The 16,879-nt window shown below is 34.2% G+C and overlaps 2 long non-coding RNA genes across 5 annotated transcripts in view; both read left to right on the forward strand.

The window, feature by feature from the left end:
• Positions 1-6,359, forward strand: part of LOC109214826 — a 21,501-nt gene extending 15,142 nt beyond the window's left edge. The window contains exons 5-6 of one of the 3 annotated variants that reach the window (XR_002066259.1): positions 992-1,077; positions 1,755-2,086. This is a non-coding gene — a long non-coding RNA (uncharacterized LOC109214826). Of the gene's footprint in view, positions 1-991; positions 1,078-1,754; positions 2,087-6,081 lie in introns of those variants that run through there. The other 2 variants (XR_002066260.1, XR_002066258.1) reach the window with 2 other exon arrangements.
• Positions 6,360-7,325: 966 nt separating this feature from the next.
• On the forward strand, positions 7,326-10,462 carry LOC109214829. 2 transcript variants are annotated; one of them, XR_002066269.1, is made up of 4 exons: positions 7,326-7,423; positions 7,561-7,624; positions 8,266-8,623; positions 8,989-10,462. It is a non-coding gene; the product is annotated as an uncharacterized LOC109214829 (long non-coding RNA). The 2 variants fall into 2 exon arrangements; XR_002066268.1 differs by lacking the exon at positions 7,326-7,423 and having other exon boundaries at positions 7,430-7,624.
• The last annotated feature ends 6,417 nt before the right edge of the window (positions 10,463-16,879 follow it).

Here is a 16,879-nt window from a genome sequence, read left to right on the forward strand (position 1 = left end):
ATATATATATATATATATATATATATATAAAACAGAGCACACTTAGATCGGGATAAAAATCTGTCGCCGGAAAAAAAAAAATTCGCCGGAAAAATTGGTGTTTGTGAAATTCCGACGACCACCATTTTATGCCGCCGTTGACCAAAACAAAAAGAAAAAGAATGAAATAACCAAAAAAAAATGAGAATAATAAGAAATAAGAAAAAAGGATAAGAAAAAAGAAGAAAGAATAAAAAAAGTACTAAAAATACATGTGGGGGCGCGTGTAGCTCACCACTTGCCAAGAGTTTGGTTGTCAGCGTCAAGGGTGCAAATAATTACATTTAAAATAAATTTAGAGGGGTAATAGGATTCCCGCAAAGAAAAAGTGTGTAGTTGGGAATCCGGGTATAGATTGGGGGGGTACTTATGCATTTTCCCTTTCGAACTCTTTGCTCTAGATAAGTCAACATAAAGTTGGCCGTGGGAAAATACAGGTTCGCGCAAATAAATTTCCATAAAATCTAATGTCTGACCCTGCGCTTTATTTATAGTCATAGCAAAGCAAAATCTTACTGGAAATTGTGTTCTCTTGAATTAAGGCAATTTTTCATCATTTGATGATAACAATGGTATTCTTGGAATAAATACATGTGTATTCTTGAAATTATTTTCCATTGACTTTGCAAAGATGTGCATATGATTTAGGTCCTCTTACATTCATTAAAAGTAGCCTTAGATAATATCTTTCTCCTTCGGTTGGATGATATGTTACAATTCTTCCAATAGCAGTACCTCGTTGCCGACGTGACCACATATTGTCACTTGGTGACCATACAAAATAATCTGGGAACTCTTTATATAATACATTTAGAGCTTTAGCATCTTTATTGGTTCTATTCATTACAAAAAATTCTGTTAACATCGTCTTTCTTGTCATGGGATTATTTACAATTTGATGTACATTTTGGGTACTTTTAAAAGATACAAATTGTTGTCCCTCAACGTGTAGCTGAAGTTGCAAAAACTCATTTCACTTATACGAAAAGCAAATAGACGCCATGCTGCCTCTGGATGAGAGACCCATCTAGCTGATTGGTATTCTTTTATTTCATCTATATGAACATTTGTATCATTACCGTGCACTGAAAATGCAATTTTGTCATGACCTTTACAGATGTATTTATAAAGATACTTGACAACTTCAATGTCAGAACATATTTCAATGTTAATATGGCAATTGAATTTCTTAAGCAAAAAGGGATTGTAAGGAACAACCCAAGAATTATCAATATTATATCCTCTAACTTCTACCGGTGTCTCTAATTGTCGTCTTTTGTAGATAGTATATGAATTTTTTCCTTTTGTTGTCTGTTCTGCAAGTTCTTTAGGATATTTAAACTTACAACGGTCTCTTTTCGTGCAAGAATTGGAAGGATATAGATAGCCACAAGGTCCATGAATCATGTGTTTAGTCATAAGCAAATATAAAGAGGAATCGATTTTGCGATCGGGTAGTTAAGCACAAACAAATTTATCATAAGCCTCTGGTGTTAATAATTTGTATTTATGTGCAAGTATAATCAGAAAATAAGCATGTGGGAGTCCACGCTTTTGAAATTCTATAGTATACATAAAAGCTGCACCTTTTCCAAAAATATTCTTTTTTAATTTATCTGCTTTAAGTTCTTATACTTTTGCTCTAAATACTTGGCTGATTAGATGAGGCCTATTTTGAACTTCTTCAGATGGTACTAAATATTTTTTTATTTCAGGCCAAGAAGGATTGCATGTCATTGTCAAAAATATATCAGGTTTTCCATAACGTTGTACTAATGCAATAGCATCCATATATCACCGATGCATATCTCTTGGTCCTTCAATCAAACTAACAGGAAGAATATTCTTTTTTCCAATATTTGAGGCATCTCTTTCTCCTTGTCTTAACAAATCAAGAATCCCTTGTAGTACTGCAGTTCTGAATAAATCTTGGTTAAAAGAAAAAAAAAATCTAGTCTTTGTGTCTCAAGTTCTTTGTACTGGTCAACAATGTACTGTTGAAATACCCATCGAGAAAGTAAAGTTTCATTTGCTTCGTTCTCTCTTATTTGAATTTTGTAACAATAATATTTACGGCAAGAAACAGTTTCTCTTTTCCTTTTTCCTTTTGATAAAACTTCAGATTCCATACCAAGTAGCCCATCGATTGAAGTCATGTTTATTATACTTGGCAGTTGTTCATATTCGCAGTGAATTTGGTGATTTGAATGACTATATATTTTTAAATTTTTAAAAACCACAATGTCAACTATTTTGACCATCTGGGAATAACAATGGATATTGTAACGGGTCATAACAGCCATAATAATAATTTACCAATTGGCTTCTGTTACTATGAGTGTATATTCGAATATGCGGTGTGGAAATTCTGTTATTTGGTTGCTCGACTCGAGTGTTAGGGTCTTTGTTCTTGCCTCGCTCTACTACTTTTTCTGGTGAGATTCAACTTTACCTTTTGGCTACTTGCTTGGTCTATTGGGTACTTCTGCATATGCATGCTCTTATGACTTTTGTTGAATTGAGTTTTAGAATTTTCATCATGTAAGATGGGTGCCATCAAGACAATAATAATGTCAGATAGAAATTACATATTACATTTATTTTATATTTACAGATCTAACGCACACCAGGTATTTGAAGAAGTGTGACTGCTAGAAAGTCAGACTTACTTTATACTATTGAGCAGTAAAATCTCGATTATATATACTAACGCACACCAATGTTCAGTTATGTTAATTTAGAAATTTTTATGAGGAAAAATTCATATTGGACTTGACCTGAATGTGTTTGCCATCACTTTAGATACAACAATGTACTTTGTTACTAAGTGGTTGCGTTAATATTATTAGTGCGATAGTATGGCTAAAGAGTGAATTAGTTTTGATGTTATTGCAACACATCTCTTTTCTTCATATATTTATTACATATCAACGGCCTATATATTTGCCCTTTCTGAGCCGAGGGTCTATTGGAAACAGTTTCTCTACCTGCATTAGGTAAGGGTAAGGTCTGCGTACAGACTACTTTCCCCAGACCCCACCTGTTGGGTTCAAACTGGGTTTGTTGTTGTTGTTGTTATCAACTTCCTATATATATGTGTGTGTGTGTTTTATATTGGAGTAAAAAGTATCAGAAGTAATAATATCTTTTAGCAATCTAGAATCAGTGAACATTGACTCCTGCAATGGTGTCGTGTTCATGTCTAGCTAAAGAACAAATGTGAAACAAGTCAAACATATCCGGCAGGAATTGAGTGAGCTGTTTGTAGTGCTACACTAATTATCTTTAGATTACTATTTGTAGTACTACTCTTTTCCATACACCTGTTACCTTGGCACTTAGCCTCTTTTGTTGTAGATGAAACTTCGACGAAGGTGAGAAGTCCATAACGAAATCGCTCTTTTGTCAATCTACCCAGATATCTTTTGTCAAATTAGTATAGAGATGAGGATAGTTCTAGGAAGATAAGAGGATTTGCCAAATTCCTTTCACTAAAAGTGTCTTGATGCAGTCTAACTCTGATTGTGTTGGATTGAGGTAGGAAGATTAGTGATCAAAGAGGAAATCAAAGAGAGAATTTTTTTATATTGTGAATGATAGTTTTCATTCACTTTTCTTAATTTCACTTGATTTGGTTTTTTATATTCAAATGGCTAGAATACATGGGGTATTTATAGTAAAACTCCTACATGCATCTAGTCTACTTCTAATTGCATTAGCGAGGATCAATCTGCGTTTCTGATGGGGCAAAGAAGGATACCACACATTTTTATCAACAAAAGAGAGAGAGAGAGAGAAAGATACCCTGCAAAAGAACCTGTTGCATCTGATAGAGAAGACTCAAATCGCATACCATCCAATGTTTGCCAAGCCAAGATATGGGTCTGATTGTGTCCACGGCCAAATAGATGAATCAGCTAAATTAGCAAGTCCATTTTCCAATTTTTCCGTAGCAAACAAAATCGAAGTCACCAATAACACTCAAAAGAACAGGAAAAGCAAATAACACAAAAAGCCAGTAGAAAAGGAGAAGAAAAAAAAAGGAAAGTGGTAGAGGAAGTACTTACCAGAGAGAGAGTAGACAGAAGGTGAAGAAGAAAGCAAAATAAGGTAACTAAAGAAGAACACGAAGGGTCTGTGTACATTAACACGTGGAGAACCAAAAAAGAAGAGTTAGAAAAAAAGTGAAGAATGAAGTGTGTTTCACCCTCACTATTCTATTTGAATTAAGATAGTAAAATTTGAAACCAAAAATGGGATTTAATATAGTAAAATTGATTTGTGTCCCTTAAATCCAATTAATCTATGATTTGAATCATACTATTCTATTTGAATTAAGATAGATTGAATAAAAGTGTAAATGTTTAACTTTGTATGGATGGTAATCCTTAACATTGAAATGGATAGATTTCTCACAAAGTCAAAAAATGGTGAGCCAAGTTCTAGTACTACTCGGCCATCCGTGAGTTCACAAATAGCTCCGGAAGTTCAAAGCATGACAAATCCTTTACTACTTTCAAATGGTGCACCCATAATTTTAAAATTCTGGATACGCCTCTAGTTCAGTGATATCCTGCTGCGTTGCTCTACTTAGTGCCCAAGACATCATAAGCTCCTTGGAAACTCAATCAAGGATAAGTGAATTCTCTAATAGAGAAGGTTTGGTTACAGGGGCGGATCCATTGGGAGAGGCTATGGGGCATGTGAAACCATCACCCCTCCAGTGTATAACACCGATTTTTCTGGTAAAGTAGTTAAATTTGCATGTGAGAACCCATGCTCGAGAGAGCATTTGGTGCAATTGTGGCTTCGTGTGTTACATCCCGCATTTTCGTATGTTAATCGACGTAAGTTCGGGAATGGGATTATTTTGAGATTATAAGCATTATGCTATTTCAAACAAGTGATGAGTAAATTCGTGAATGTGAGAGGGGAAGCAAGTCAAAGAAAATGAATTTTCGTCCAAGTTTGACATGTTAGGATAAAATACGGCCCGATTATATGAGACTTTGATTTAGAAGTATTGGCCATAAAGTTCTTATTTGCAGTCTATTGAAGACAAGCACATGATTTCTTGTTTCTAATCTTTGTTTAGATCAATCATATAAATCAAACTCCAGCTGATCTACTTTCTTTAGTGATTCGTAGTGACTTAATCATGTGCTTCAAAAGGTTGGTAAGAACTTTATAGTCTACTATATATGAACATTAGATATGCATCATGTACTGTATGAAAATAATCAAATGATCGTATATTTCGTTGTTTTTATTTTACTTATGAGGTGATAATAGTTTTTTGAAAGTTGTTCGATATCTTAATGTTATAAAAAATATTTCTTCTGTTTTTATTGTACATGTGAGGTGTTAATAGTTTTTTGACGTCTTTCTATATCTTTGTGTTATTGACAAAACATGACTTGTCAAGAAAGTTAGTTGGTGACATATAGAAAGAGCATGTAGCTTTTTATTTTCTATTCTTTTCCATAGTTTGGACCTCGGTATTCTGATTTGCATATTTGATTCAGAGGCTCTTCGGCCTTATTATTTTGATGTTAAATCAAAATGATCATCATTTAGAGAACTGAGTTAGTTTACGAGATATATATGAATTGGCAGATTGCTCGACATCCTTGTTTTCTTTAGAGATAAGAGGCTTGAGAAATATGATTGATACCTTGTTCTGTAAATTGCTAGATAGAAATTTGATACTCAATTGAAGTTTAAGTAGTTTTCTTGAGGTGTGTCGAGAGAATACACTATGAGCAGAAGTTAACATAATCAGGACTGTGATATGCAGAATCTTTTTTCAATTTCTTTAGTCTGCCAAGTCACGCAATTGAGTCAGTTGTTGGTTAGCTTTATTTGAGTTTCCAGTTGAATTGACATCCATATTTACTTTGAGTCTGATCAACAACTTTTATGTATTTTATGAGTTATATGGTGTCACTGCTAGGAGTTAGAGTTAGACTAAAAGAGTGTCTGCTTCTTGTAAAACACTCTCCGAAATTTAACTTCTTTATGTGATCTAACTTTTTTATGCAGGAAACAAGAAATAGAGCTTCTGAGGAAAGATATCCGAGAAAAGATATTCCGGAATATGAAGATGAGTTTAAAAATTAGTTAAAAAGATCCCCCAAAATAGCAGCTCTGTTTGGATAAATATACATGACATTTCTGGTATTTTTAGCTGATGTTAAGAAGGCAGACTCAATGCAGATTACACCGAGTGCTCATTCAAAAATGTTGCAATAATTGACTATGATTCTTTTTGTTGTTGAACAATTCATTGGAATTTTAGTTTATCTGGTGATGTAATATTGAAGTACCTATACTTGTTTTTTTAATAATATATATTTTACTTAATTGATGGCTTGTATTTGTGTCAAAATTATTCTATAGTTATCTGACATGTTTCGATACATTAGTATGATAAAGAAGGTTAAATATAAGAAGACAAATAAGTAGTAATAAGATAACGGAACACAATTGTGGCGGGTTTGACCGCCAGTTGAAACAGTAGTACAATATGGGAACACAATTCGGGCTGTTCCAAACCGCCGTATTATGCAATTTGGAAACCGCCGCTTAATCAAATGTCAGATTATGGCAGTTTTTGAAAAACCGCCGCAATATATTACTGGCGAACGGAAGTCTTAGTCTTTTGTGGCGGTTTTGAACCGCCGTTATACGCCAAATTAACCGCTCTAATAACACTGTTTTTTGGTAGTGAAAAAAGCAGAAGAAAACAATTTACTTTCCAGAACTACCCGCTTAATTATTAAAAAAACTAAGAAAAGCACATGATATAAAGCATACTTCACTTAAAATGAACTATCATACTAAAAAAACTTACCCCCACAGCCAGATTTGAACACTCGGTTAAATGAACATTGGTTAACTGATCATCAAAGAGAGAAAGAACAGAAAATTTCAATTATATAATCTGTTTTGGGAATATCAAAACTGAAGAGGAAAAAACTAATTAGAGTTGATTACCCAAAAGTACCAGATTTTCATCAAATATCCAAAATCATGCACCTAATTATCTATTTTCAAACATACATGTGCAAATTAGATATAATTACTAATATGCGTATGAAAATCAACAATGGCCAATGTGTACGAACGCAGCAGTGACAAATTGTACAATATGTTATCTATATTGTACTGATAATTCGTCTCTATTTGATTGGTTATTGCATTTTTTGGTCTTTTTTCTGTTTGACACGTGTATTGCCATTCTCTTTTAGCAGCCCATTTCCATTCTTCATTTAATGATTTTCTAAAAATCATCCATCTATAGACACGTGTTTCTGAATTTTGTTTGTGTGGCGAACAACTGGATTCCACCTTCTCCACTCCACCGATTTTCATCTTTCATGGAGTATCTATTTGCCATTTTTCCTTCTTCAGTCCATTCATTCCTTTTCTCTTCCTATGCATGTTACTTTTCTTTCTCTTTTTCCTTATCTTTGACATGATATTTGCTTTATGTTCTCCCTTCTTCATTTGCGATTACAGGTTTGGAGTTTCAATTTCTGCTAATTCTTGTTCTCTGCGTGGAGATTATACTTTTGAGGATGAGGTATATTCCACATTCTTTTCAGCCCCTTTAAATTTTGGATCGATTTTCTTGAAAAGAGAATTTCATATTCTGATTTTCGCGTACTGATAACAGTAGGTTAGTAATTTTGATATTTTATTTGTATTGAGCTGTTGTTCTTCAGTAAAAACTGCAGCTTTAATTATGGGATACACAAAAATTGGGAACACTTTAGTTCTAGATTCGATTTCTGTAACTGACGTGGTATTCTTCTAATTTTGATTGTACATTGTCAAGGGAACAATGTGCTTTCTTTTTATTTTTGATTCATGGTTGTATAGTTGTGTTCCCCTTATCAAATTTTCAAGGCGATTGTCATGGAAACTGAATTAGGATGTTTTAGTTTGTCATAGCCACTGTAGAAACTTAAATGATACAAATTAGTTTTGATTCTCATTTATGGTTTACAACTGGATTTACCTATGATTTTCTCATTCGGGATTAACGTTGCTTGGTTTGCTGATTGTGGTTTTACTCAAGTATTTTTGTATTTGGTACACGCTTTAAATTGTTTTGGAAGTATATTTTAGACCCCCGAATGATGTTGAATTAAAGTTCATGAACAAGTTTCTCCATGCATAATTATGTACTGCCTTTACGATGAAATGGAAATTATACTGCAGTTGGTTTAGTTGTATTGGCAAGTTCCGGTCACGACAACACATGGCTCATCCGGATAACTAACACGTTGCAAGAATGGTTCACCCGGATAAGTAATAATGGTTCGAGAACTGGAAGTATGAAAGCTAAAGCCGATAGAGAATTGGTGAACAGACAGGATCATTTATTTGGCTCCGAAGAAAGAAGTGACCGGATGGGAGTTTTCCAAGCACGTAGTCGGAACAGACTTGTCGCCTTTGGTGCCGATCTTCAAGATACCCAAAATCTTCCCAAGATCACAGTCTGTGCACGGTTATGGCTAGCGAGGGTCTCGCCACTAGTGGCTAACGTATGCAACGTGTAGGCGTGAAACTCGAAAAGGTCACATCCCACATAAGCTATAAATACTTTACTTCATGTGCTTGTAGTATACTCTCTGGATTACACACACCAGACTATATGTAGTATCTTGCAAGTTATCAATTCAAATATATGCTTGAAGGATTGTACTGTATTCTTGCGTAGCCACATCGAGGGGCAACATTCAATAAAAATCTTTTCATTTCGTTATTACTTCTTCCTGCATCATTATAGTTTTTATTTCATTAAACGTACTTTGGACAAATCTGTTTGCTATACTAGAGGCCTTATAATATAATTCAATTGTTGATTCTAAATCAGTTTTTGGGTTAAACATTAATTACTCGCATCCATTATTAACATGCGAAGTTATCTGTGTTGGACAGGATAACCCTTGAAGATATGCACATGTTCAGTATTTTGAATCGAGAAATCAGAAGGGCGTCGATGCAGGTACCTTCAGTTTTTATTGTTGTAGGAAACTACATTGCATTTGGTTTAGTTATGTAAAAATTAAATCAGAACCGTTAAAGACGAAACAACTCAAGTGTTGTTTTGAGGTAATAACTACAATATCGCTCTAAAAAACTATCAAAGACGATTGTTTCTTAGAATATTTCTCAACAAGCACGTCTGAAAATTTTCTTCAGAAAAGTTTCCAAAAAACTATTCAAATACTTGAAAATGAAAGAGATGAGAAAGTAATAGTTTCAGGTTCCATTCAGTTCCTTCGCCACAGAACAAGCTTGATGTCTCAACCTGCATGAGCATTATTGCAAACTTTGTCGCCTATACTTTTTCAATAGTCCATTTGGATGGCAAGGGATTAATTAAAGTCAAAAGTGTATTTCATTATTAACCATGGATATCAAATTAATACATGCACATCTGCAGTTGATGTTCCAGATCAACAAAACATGAAGAGTCTGACTTCTTGATATTTTCTGTACATGAGCAAAATAGATAAAAATTACAAAGGGACTTTTATATACAAATTGTGCATGTTATAATAAGATAATTTTATGTACAATATGTGCAAAAGAAATAAGTATAACAAGGAAAAACTGGAAGTTGGATTCTACTCTACTCAAATGGATTTAAATGGTCAGCCGAAATCTGCTTTCTCTTTAACACGTACAGTAATTGCTCTCTTCGCTTGGCATATACTGTTGAAGGGAAAAAGCTATGAAAAATATTTGAAGGTTTATTAAATCAAGGTAATTTTGATCACATTATCATCTTTTTTCATCTTCAATTCTGACGTCAATTGATTTTTAGCTGAGCAAGCAAAGAATGAACCACACAGATAATCGTTCTAGAAGCCATTCATCAGATTGCTCCTTGTGATATAGAAAACCACGGAAGCTAGGATTGCATGATGCAACAACACCGATAGTGCTCAAGAGTCCTTCAATAAATGTGTTCTCTTGCAATTAGCGGTGGGCATTCAGTAGACTCACGAGTACAAAGTGCAGAAAAAGGAAGGTCTACTCCACTATGGAGCTTAATTAGTTTGCCTTAAAGTGCAGAAAAAGGAAGGTCTACTCCACTATGGAGCTTAATTAGTTTGCCTTCTGATGCTGTGTAATTTTTATTCTGCATATATAAATTCCACAAGCAAGGAGGATGCACAAAAAAATAAGAGGAAGTTAAATGAGCCAAAAAACTTCCTAAGGAATTGGGAGAATCTTTATAAAAATCTGCAGGAAAGCAGAAGTTGAGAGAAACAGAATACTTTGGTCTGTACATTTCAATCTGTACAACATGCATATTTAGTAACATCTCCTTTTGTAAGACTCATATTTGTACAACGATTAATTCTAGAATGATTATGCGTACAAAGTATGTATGTTACTTTAACTATGTGAAATTTGATAATTATATTTATATATAAATATTGTGATCTTAGTGGCTGTCCAACAAACTTACTGTGGAGCATAAATTTCCCAATATTACCTTCATCAATGAGTATACCTAATAAACTGATGAGGAAACATACACAAAAAGTTGTTGCCCTTAAAATTAAATTGCTGGAGGATGAGATAGTTCGGGACTCTCTTAGTTGCGCCATTTATATAACTCTTGAGATTTATTAACTTCTGAGAGCAACTGAGTTTAATATATGGAACCCAATTTTCTTTTTTAATCGGGAAAATGCATAAGTACCCTCTGACCTATACCCGGATTTTCAACTATACACTTTTTCTTTGCGGGAGTCCTATTACCCCCTAAACTTATTTTAAATGTAATTCTTTGCACCCTTAACGCTGGCAACCAAATTCTTGGCAAGTGGTGAGCTACACGCGCTCCCACATGTATTTCTAGTACTTTTTTTATTCTTTCTTCTTTTTCTTATCATTTTTTCTTATTTCTTATTATTCTCACTTTTTTTTTGGTGATTTCATTCTCTTTCCTTTTGTTTTGGTCACCGGCGGCATAAAATGGTGGTCGTCGGAATTTCACAAACACCATTTATTTCGGCGAATTTTTTTTTTCGGCGATATTTCTATTCCGATCTAAGTGTGTTTTCTTTTATATATATAAAAGATTTTCTTGAAAGTATAGTTTATGTGTGGGGAGGAAGAGCAAAAGAAATAAAACTGAATATAAGCTGAGAAAATCTTTTTCAGTTAAAATTTCAATACATCATTTTCTTTCCGGTGTGGGAAAGTTTTCCGATGATGAATTTTTTCCCCCAAATCTGAGTGTATTTTGCTTTGCTTATGAATAGATCTTTTTGAGAGTTTAGTTTGTGTGTGAAAAGAAAAAATGGAAGAAGAACGGTTAGACAAAGTCGCCGGTGAATGAATATCAGCCGGAATTAGAGAAGAAACGAAAAAAAAGTAAAAGAAAAAAGAAAAAGACAAAGACAAAGGAAAAGGAAAAGGAAAAAAAAGTAAGAAAAAAAGTAAAAAAGAAAAAAATTTATTTGAAAATCGTTTTTTCTTGCTTCTCAGAGTGAAATACACACACTCTGCCACGTCAGCGTTAAGGGTGCAAATAATTCCATTTAAAATAAGTTTAGGGGGGTAATAGGATTTCCGCAAAGAAAAAGTGTGCTGTTGGGAATCCGGGTATAGGTGTACTTATGCATTTTCCCGAGTTCGAAATGTGTGACATTGTTGATTCGACCTCCCACTCCGACTAGCGATGATAATCATCCTACCTGTAACATAGTTTACGATGAAATCATTCAAAATGCAATCATGTGATGTTTCTTACTACAAGACAATTCTCTAAGTCTTTTGTTCTGGAGTGGATGATTCCTCAGCAAAATATACTTTGTTTATATCTCTAAATGTTAACCAACAGGTATTTTCATCTTCCATTTGTTTTCATCTCAGCTTCATCTTGATCTCTATCTAATATGATTGCTTTTTTGTAAAGAATGATTGAATTATTTATTTATTTATGTAATTTTGTTTTTCTCTATCTGCTTCGCTAATCCTCTGCTTTTTCTTCTGAGATTCCTGTTGCCTGAGATCCCCATTTAGGTTTGTTTTCCGTGCTTCCTGCCTTTTTTAGCTTCTATGTTCTCCATGGGTACCTTTTTTAAGTAAGCTTTGCGGTTAATTACTACAAATTGAATTATCTATAAAAACTTTGAAGTATCAAAATTGCAGTTACAAAATTGCATCATGTATCTATAGAAGATTCTAATAGAAATACCAGTATATCTAATATCTTACTTTCATGGTGTTTTACATCTATATCTGTAGTGGCTTCTGTTTTTCTTTTATTTGTTCTTCCAGTTATATAACCTTATTCATTCTTTAGTGTTTACTTAAAATAAAGAAGTGTTAAACAAGACTGATGAATGGTTGTACGCTGAATTATTAACCTTGCTAGGACATTCCGCGGTCATTGAAAATCATAACTGGTGACGCTTAATTAATCATTCTACGATTGTTTCTTGGTGCAAGATGGAGGGCTAATATATTTTTACTGGAATGTTGCGTATAAGTAAAGCATATTACATTACTGTAGCATGATGTTTGTAGGTGGTGTTCTAAATTTTTTTACTTTCTCTTCAGAGAAATATAATATGTTTGTGATGATAAATCTAATACTTGGAAAAGTCAAAAAGAAAAAGAGAGCAAAACAAATGCATTCTGAAAGCAAAGACAAGTCTGATATGTCTACAAATCTGTATGTTTCATTTCTTTCGCTACTTGCTACTTCTCAATTCGTCAAGATCTGTTTTGACTCTTTAAGTCTCCTCTCTGGTGGATCTATGAAAAATTAGCACTAAACTTCTCCTTGATTTTTCTTTGCAGTTAGTGAGCCACTCAAGAAAAACTTTCCAAGTTTGCTTCTCCGACATTTCAACAAATTTTGTGGTTCTTTGATTAAAATATTTTAAGATTATTATAATTGACTTGGCACACTTTCTAATTATCCTAAAGTGTAATTATTGGAACTCTTCTGTCACATGAAAAAGGTATGAAATTGCATTTGGAGGTAGTATAAAATTAACCTATATTTTTTTTAGCCAATGAGCTATTACATTGGTTGATAAATGCTATTGACGTTATCTTTGAATGGGTCATCAAGCAACATTGAGTTATCGATCAGTTCTTTTTCTTTTTCTTTTCTTTTTTTTTTTTTTTTTTTTTTTTTTTTTTTTTTTTGCAAATGTGAGGAAATAAGAAGATGATATGTTACTATCAGAATGTGAATATGATAAGGCAAGTTTTGAAAGAATCTTCATTTTACATTATTGAATGAATATTCATATTTTTTTCCTTTAATTTGTTGGACTTTCTATTTTTTTATTTTTATTTTGCCCGATGTAATGATTAAGCTCTATTCTCCTGTTGTTTGATAACTCAACTGCTTTTAGGATTTGGAGAGAAATTATACGAAATTTTGGTACTTTTACTTCATTTATTTTATTTGTGTTAAAGAAAACGCCAAACCTGAATAATGTGCTTTTGGCCACTCAAAAATACCACATTTTGTTAAATCGAAAAGATTTCAGCTATAGTTGTTGGGGCAGAATGTAAAGCTATATTCCACCCAAAAGGACAAGAACTTTACATCAATTAATTTTGCCCATCGAGAAGTTTGTGACTACTTGTATGTGCATACTAGATGCGGAAATATACACATGAATATGGTAGGTATTTGATAAAACAAAAACACCTAGACAAACAAGGTTACATTAATGATGTAGTAAGAAATAGATTTATCTATATATTATTCTCTGTTATAAATAGAATTTTATTTATGGTGAATGGGTATATTTCGAGAGATTCTAGGGTTTATTACTTGGTGGCTAAGTCAACCTCTCCCTATAAATAGAGGGTTCTATTCCATTGTAATTCATCCCAAATCAATAAGAATTCTCTCCCTCTACTTTTCTCTGCAATACTCTTCTTCTTCTTTTATTGTTTTATAACACGTTATCAGCACGAGACTCTAACCAATTGAGCAGAAGCTTTGGGATTGAGCATAATGATTGTCAATTATTCCATGAACTTCCTTCATGATTAAATTTTAGATTTAAGGTAAGAATTTTTACTTTATTTTTCTCTTTTAAATTCTTGAAATTCTATAATTTGATTTTATATACAAGCAAAGACAACAAAGTTTGATTATAACTCTAATGGAGTTTGTAATAAATTATAACCACCTGAAGTGGTAAAATTTCTATGTCTTGTCATGATCAAATTCATGTATTACTGTGGGAAAAGAATTGAAAACCCGTCCCATTGAATTTGCTCCATTCTCATTCCCTTAAGAGAATGTGATAGCAGTATGTGATATGTCTGAAAGAAGACAAAATTATTACTGTGAATGTATCAATGGATATGGACGTGGTTAGACGAAATTATAATCATCATCATTGTGGTAATGAGAACAATAAGGATTCTCAAAATAATCCTTCACTTTATGAAAGTAATATTTGTCATCGATTTGACATAAGATTTCGTAAAGCACATACAGATGACTATGGTCCATTCATGATGTGAATGTGAAAACATCTGATTTATGATACATATTAATTCTTGGAAGAATATGAATGTGCTAGTGGTAGTGAATATACCACACTCACCTCTAAAAGGAGGTTTGAGAAGATATAAGAAAACAATGTCATTATTATGTCATGAATGGACATTAGTCACGTACCTATTGTACGCCAAAATATTTTGGCATTGTGATTGTTAAAAGACAACGGTAATGCAAGAAACAGATCTTGCATATAATTTTGACCAAAACCATAATGGTATAACTTTCTCTTTAAAAGAGATATTCACCATGTGGGTGTTGATGAATATGTGGTACTACAAAATTAATTGAGAACTCTGCAAGAGCCAATTATACTATTTTGGAGAAATACATTTAATTACCAATAAGGTATTGTACTGTAGTAAGTCTCATAGAAACTTATTCAGTTTCCAAAGTATACGCGAAAGCGGTTGATTATATTGAGACTATAAATAAAGAAAAGATTTAATATCTTCTATTACTACAACTTGTAGCGGGATAATATATGACGACCCAAAGGGTCATCACCTGTTTCTCTTTCATTCCGTGCTTCCGAGGCCTTGAAAACCTCATTTAGGCTTGCCTCGATTTGCGTGCGCAGTCCGGGCGCGTAGCCGGAAAGCTTAAATATAAATTCTGTGTAAAAATTGATGAATTTTAATATTAATATGAATAAAGTTGACTTTGGTCAATATTTTGGGTAAACGGACCCGGACCCGTGATTGGACGGTCCCGGAGGGTCCGTAGAAAAATATGAGACTCGGGCATATGCCCGGAGTCGAATTCTGAGGTCGAGAGCCCGAGAAATGAATTTTTCTGTGAAATTGTTTTTCAGAAATTAATATAGAAATTTGAAAAGGAAATTGATTAGAACGTGTGGGTATCGGGCCCGTATATTGGTTCCGGCCCCCGGTACAGGTCTTATATGTGGTTTAAGCGCTTTCTGTGAAATTTGGTTGAAATCGGACGTCATTTGACGTGTTTCGGGCCTTAATATCTAAAAATGAAAGTTTATGAAGTTTGATGAAAAAGCGATGATTTTGAGATTTAATTCATTGATTTTGATGTTATTTTGGCGATTTGATCGCACGGTTGAGTTCGTATGAGGTTGTTTAGTTAGTGTGTGTGTTTGGTTAGGAGCCCCTAGGGCTCGGGAGTGATTCGGAGGTGGTTCGAGGTGTTTTGAACTTAGTAAAAAGTTGCAGAAAATCTAGTGTTTGTGCACAGGGATTTCCTTCTTCGCGTTCGCACTCTTCCCCTCGTGTTCGCGTAGCTCTGTGTCTTCCTCCTTCGCGTTCGCGTCTTTAACCTCGCGAATGCCTAAGCCAAATTAAGGGCCCCAGTAATTCCTTCTTCACGTTCGCATTCCACAGTTCGCGAACGCGTAGCTTTGCCATTTCCCTAATCGCGTTCGCGTGGTCCCTCACGCGTTCGCGTATAACAAAGTCTTGGACCCCCAGCCCATTCTTCTACATGATCGCGGCTAGCATCTCGCATTCGCGATGCCTTGACCCATCTACCCTTCGCGAACGCGGCCCCCTTCCCGCGAACGCAAAGGGCATTTTTTTGCCCAGTGATTTTAAATACCCCAAAACAGAACAATGACGGGATTTAGTCCATATTTCACACAAGTTCTTCTTCTCCACAGCTCTTGAGCGAATTTTTGAGCACTTCTTCACCAAAGCTTCTTGGGTAAGTAAATTCCCACTCATTTCCTTCATCTTCCTTTATTAATTAATGAGTTTCTAAACCTAAATCATGTAATCTAGGGTTGAAATTGGGGGAAAAGGGTAGAGTTAGGGCTTATCGATTTTCTTTGATTTAGACCTCGTTTTGGGGTCGAATTTGAAAATAATTGTATATCCGGGCTCGTGGGGGAATGGGGAACATGGAATTGGTTCGAACCTCGTGTTTTGACCAAGCGGGCCCGGGGTCGATTTTTGGAATTTTGGGAAGAAGGCTTAGAAATTCATATTTAGGCATTGGGTTTAGTTTGTTTAGCTATTATTAATATTGTAAAGTCATTATTTTATAGATTTGCCTGAGTTGGAGCCGAATTCGAGGGGTAAAGCTATACTAGAGGCTTGAGTTGAGTTTGGAGCATTCGAGGTAAGTGTTTGATCTAACTTTGGCTTGAGGGAATAGGATTAGAGTATTATATGCTAATTGCTAAATGTTGAGTACGGTGTATAGGCATGGTGACGAGTATCAATACACCGGTGTCTAGCATGACCGTGAGTCCTTATTTGTGCTTATTTGGGTATTCTGTAGTGACTCTTCCTTGTT

Source organism: Nicotiana attenuata, unplaced genomic scaffold (genome assembly GCF_001879085.1).
Source record: "Nicotiana attenuata strain UT unplaced genomic scaffold, NIATTr2, whole genome shotgun sequence".
NCBI classification, from domain to species: Eukaryota; Viridiplantae; Streptophyta; class Magnoliopsida; order Solanales; family Solanaceae; genus Nicotiana; species Nicotiana attenuata.